A 4949-nucleotide genomic window follows, 5' to 3' on the forward strand; every position below is an offset into this window, starting at 1 on the left:
TCTCTCCACCTCCCACAATCCTCCTGCTCTTGAGGCCGATTGGCTGGGTCACGTGGGCGGAGCCAAAAAAGTCCCCCAATGAGCAGCTCCGTGGTCTGAAAGGGCAGGGAAACAGCCCAATGAGCATCACTGCAGAGGAGCCAATCAGCTAGATGTTGCTGGGGCCGCTGTGAGCCAATCATCAGCCGGCAGCTGGAAGTTTGCTGGGGACCCTTTGGCTGTGGCTCTCAACACTCCACTCCGTTTATCCCTCTAACACTGCTCACACCATTTGGATGTTGTTAATCTTCTTGTATTAGTGCCTGTGATTCGCAAACTGGAGATGATGTGGTTGCGTTATTCCACTCTATACTTTGCTATTATTGAACCCGGGTCCAGCTTTAAGCCCCCAGCCAGTTCCATTTTGCCCTCCGAGTCTTTTCCATAGGCTTTTATATATACGTAAAGATAGGAATAATGAGGAAGAGAGTTAGGCTACTAAAGGGGAGGAATCGTCATGTCTTTTTTGAGAATAGGTGGAAATCTTCCAGGAACTCTGGTTCCACCTCTTTTTGTTCCTTGCCTATGCTGGTGTTTCCAGTCATGGCAAGGGGTCTTTAGGAGAAGGGGTCTTTAGCCTTGAATGGGGGAAGAAGAGAGGAGGGGACTTGAATGGGGGAGGGAGAGAGGTGGGAGAGAGTCTTGGACATTAACCATATATTATAATTTTGGACAAAACTTTTATCAAATGATTGACATGTCTACAAGCAGAACTCAGTAGAATCTGGCCCAAGGGCAAAGCAACAAAGGAGATACACAATATGAAGATCGAGATGCCAAGTGTCTTAATCTTGTTCCAGGCTCTCATTGGATAGTCTATCATTGGATAGCTGCGGGCTCAAGTGAAAAGTCAGTGTTTTCAGCAAAAGTGGCCTTGAGTCCCTGTGGAGTAACCTGGACAATGGTTATCATCACTCACACGTCAGAGGTGTCACCTCCAGCAGAGCAAGGGGAAGTCTAATCACTTATCACCCAGCTGTGGGACCTCCAGAATCAGTCGGTTGTATGTTAAGTAAGAGGAAGTGAAGCTAAAGGGTTTATTTAGGGTTTTCCCCAGTTACAATCTCTCTGTTCTGCAGTTGCTTTCTCCTCATGTGCGACTTGTCTTTTCTTATTATGGTGCCTTCCAATGAGGAGGAGTTCTTAAATTTAATGTACTTCAAGTTCATAAAAGTTTTCTTTATAGTTTGTGTTTATGACACTTATGAAAACTTCTGAGCTCATAAGGGCATTTGGCTTTATTTTCTTCATTTTAAAAGAACTTAATTTCTTATTTAGTGTCTTTAGTCCACCTGGAACGAGTTTTTGCATGTAGGATGAGTTAAGGCAGATAACTTGTTGACCAGCCTATATATGGAACTGTCTCTCTTGCCCCCACTGATCTGTAATTCAATCCTGTCAAATATTAAGATTCCAGCTGAGTCCAGTGGCACATGCCTGTAATCCCAATGGCTCGGGAGGCTGAGACAGGAGGATTGAAAGTTCAAAGCCAGCCTCAGCAAAGGAGAGGTACTGAACAACTCAGGGAGACCCTGTCTCTAAATAAAAACAAAGTAAGGCTGGGGATGTGGCTCAGTGGTGAGTGCACCTGAATTCAATTCCCAGTATCAAAACCAAAACAAAAACAACAAAAACATTCCATAGATACCTGAATCAGTTTCTGGGCTCATCAGTGTCAGGGGTGCCATGAACAGGAGCTGAGCAGTACCCTTAGCCTTGAGCAATGAACTGGCTTCCCCTTGCAGCATGAAAGCAGGTGAACTCCCCTTCCCCTGGCAAGGAATTACAGCTCTGAGAGTGGGTGTCACCCAATGGGACTGGGTTACACCCCCCTGAAATCCAATCCCTTGCCTCATTTGGGTGGAACTTTCTCTCGCATGTCTTTCCCCCAATTAATAGGGTTTCAGGTGTGCTCTCTCTCTCTCTCTTTTGCCTGCCTCTCTTGCCTCCCTTGTGGGAGCTGGGGCAGAGGAGCTGTCACTGAACCCCAAGAAAAAGGTACTTCCTGTGTGTGATTATTTAGTGCCAGCCCAATTCACCTGGAGGGATCCTGACTGATTTAGTCGAATGTCGTTGCAGATGAGGCCGGGACAGGGACGGGGACATTCCAACATGAATTTTAGAAATTTAGCGGGTTTGGTTTTCTCTCAAGTCGTTAAGCATGCTTAGGTTTTCAGAGTATCGTGGATTGGTTTATGAAAAGTAAGAGAATTAGAAGAAAGTGACTGACATTAAACACATAACATGTAGGGAATTTTTTTGTCTTTAGAAAAATAAAAAAATTATTTTGCAATTCTGAAGACCATAATTAGGCATAGAGAATAGGAAATTAGAGAATTGGAGGTCCCACTAGAGATTATTGAGGTGATTGATAAAATATATGTTGCTAAATTCAGTCTTCTCCCATGGGAAAAGCAAGCTTTTGTGGATTTTTCTGGATTCTTTTGTGGATTTTTTTGTATTTTGAAATATTAAGGTGAAGATTTTTTTTGGACCGCAGTGTTCGGAGAGTGAGAGGAAAAAGGAAAGATTTTTTGTGGTGGGACTTGATACCGGGGGTTCTTTACTTCTAGAGAAGCGAATTTTATTTTTCTGCTGTTTTTTTAAAAATATTCAGACAATTTATATTGAGCCTCTTCATTGCATTCTTGTCCTGCCGGGATCAGGAGTGGTTGTAACCCAGCTGCTGTTCTGGGGCAGATGCAGGCCCACTGGCACCAGCGTCTGCTGCTGGAGCCCGCTTTTGAGTTGAAAGATTTCTGAGACACAGGCACTGTGAGCGAAGCCAGCTCCACAGCCTCATTGCTCAAGGCGAAGGGTATGTGTTCAGCTCCTACGGTCTCAGCTCCTGTTCATGGCACCCCGATACAGGAGGTTCCATTTTCTCCTTTGCCTAACCCTATGCCAATATCACAATTTTTAATAGCTTTATGGTGCATGGGGAACATGGAAGGGCAAGCATGTTATTCTTTTTCAAGAGTGTTGGCTGTGCTTTGCTCTGTGTTTTTCCATATAAACTTTAAAATAGTTTCTAAAGGTCCAGGGGGAAAAAATCTTGTTGGAAATTTGGTTAGAATTACATTGAAATAGCTGGGCGTGATGGCTGTGGTGGCTCTTGCCTATAATCCCAGCCACTGGAGAAGGTTCAGGCAGGAGGACCGCAAGCTGGAGGTCAGCCCAAAATAAAACAAATAAATAAATAATAAAAAATGCTGGGCTTGGGCTAGGGTTGTAGCTCAGAGGTAGAATGCTTGACTAGCATGCATGAAGCACTGGGTTCGATCCCCAGCACCACATAAGAATAAAATAAAGGTCTTGTGTCCACCTACGACTAAAAAATAAATGTTTAAAAAATTATATATATATATATATAAAGTGCTGGGCTTAGGGTTCAATCCCAGAACCAAAACAGACATTGAAGCAATAGATGAAACATTTGAATCCCCGACAAAGGGAACAGCTCAGGAGGTATTAATGGAATGAATACATGTCTGATAAATGTCTCCAGCGTACATCTTATAAGTCAACATTCAGTAAATACAGGTCAATACGTGAGGGCCACAGGTACCCTGCATATTCTTAACATTCAGCAACTGTCAATGAATTTCTTCTTCACCTACTTGTTCCGATACCTTATTTAAAATCTACAAACCCACAAGGGCATCACTTGCATTCACTAAACGCAAATCTTGATAAAAGTTTTCCGTGAGAGCATCAGAGTCTCTGCCTCCAGGGACCGAGCGGTCCGGGGACCGCGGCGGCTCCTCGCTCCGCTGCCCGCGGCTCAAGCAACCGCGAACTACAAGTCCCGGCAGGCCGCGCGCGCCGGCTTCGCCCAGCTCAATCTGGGCGGCCGAGGGCACCGTTTCCTGCCAACTCCGGACCGCAAGGCTGCGGGGGGACGCCGGGCTCTGCCGGAGGTGAGTGGGGTCCCAGCGGCAGGCCGGTGCAGAGCCCGGGCGGACCAGGCCGTGCCTGGAGCGCGGGGGAGCCGGTGTGCACGCGCTCGGCGCGGTTCCGGCTTTGCTGGAGAGCAAGGAAGGAACCCCAGCCGGCGACCTTGTCACCCGGCGCGCGGCCACGTGCCTCGGGTAACTCGCAGTGTCCCGCCCCCCTCCGCGGTGACTCTCTCGCTTGGCGCTCCAGCGGGTATTAGTGGACTGTCCTTGAGTGGCACAGCCTTGCGTGCACCCGAGGAGGCGGAGCTGGAGGAGGGCCGCAGGTGGCTCAGCAGGAAGCCTTCACACCCAGGTGGCACTGGGCCCCGCGTCGAAGGCAGCTGGGGCTGGAGCCCGGTCTGGTTTCTAGCAGGGACGACCCCGACTTGCCAGCCTTGCACCTGGGCTTGCCACGTTCCCCTGTCCACTAATTATCACTAGGACCTTGCAGGGGCCCTGTGCTTTCGGATCGCTGGATAAATGTGTGCCAACACCCAGCAGGGTGTGGAGAGCAGCTTGTAGAAAACCCCAACTACAGTTCTGTCCTAGGGTTAAGTGGTGTTTATTTTCCACTAACTAGGAAGTCATTCAACAAGTATTTATGGATTCCCTTCGTGATGCCTGTTGCATAGCTGGTGCTCAAAAAATATTTGCTGAGTTGAACAAGCTGCTTGTTCTAGTACACCCTTTGCTCTCTCAGAGCAGACACACCTGCTTTCCGCTCTTGTGCTGTCACACGTTTTCTGTAAGCATTTTCTTGCCCTAGATATCTAGTAGAATCACCTGAAGGCCTTGTTACTGCACAAAGTTTTGGACTCTTTCCTCCCAGCTTCTGATTCTGGTACTGTAGATTGGGTACCAAGGATTTGCTTGTCTATCATGTGCCTAGGGGATGTCGATGCTGCTGGTCTGGGGACCATAGTGGTGTACCATTATTTTATAGGCAAAAGTCCTCTCTTCACATTTGGTTAT

The 4949-nt window shown here is 47.3% G+C and overlaps 1 protein-coding gene across 3 annotated transcripts in view; it reads left to right on the plus strand.

Annotated features, from left to right (window-relative positions):
* Positions 1-3819: 3819 nt before the first annotated feature.
* Positions 3820-4949, plus strand: part of Adck1 (aarF domain containing kinase 1) — a 113287-nt gene continuing 112157 nt past the window's right edge. The window contains exon 1 of one of the 3 annotated variants that reach the window (XM_015494450.2): positions 3820-3959. The gene's annotated coding sequence lies outside the window, so the exon portion shown is untranslated. The remainder of the gene's footprint in view (positions 3960-4949) is intronic. The other 2 variants (XM_048799075.1, XM_048799076.1) reach the window with 2 other exon arrangements.

The sequence above is a fragment of the Marmota marmota genome, unplaced genomic scaffold (assembly GCF_001458135.2).
Source record: "Marmota marmota marmota unplaced genomic scaffold, marMar, whole genome shotgun sequence".
NCBI classification, from domain to species: Eukaryota; Metazoa; Chordata; class Mammalia; order Rodentia; family Sciuridae; genus Marmota; species Marmota marmota.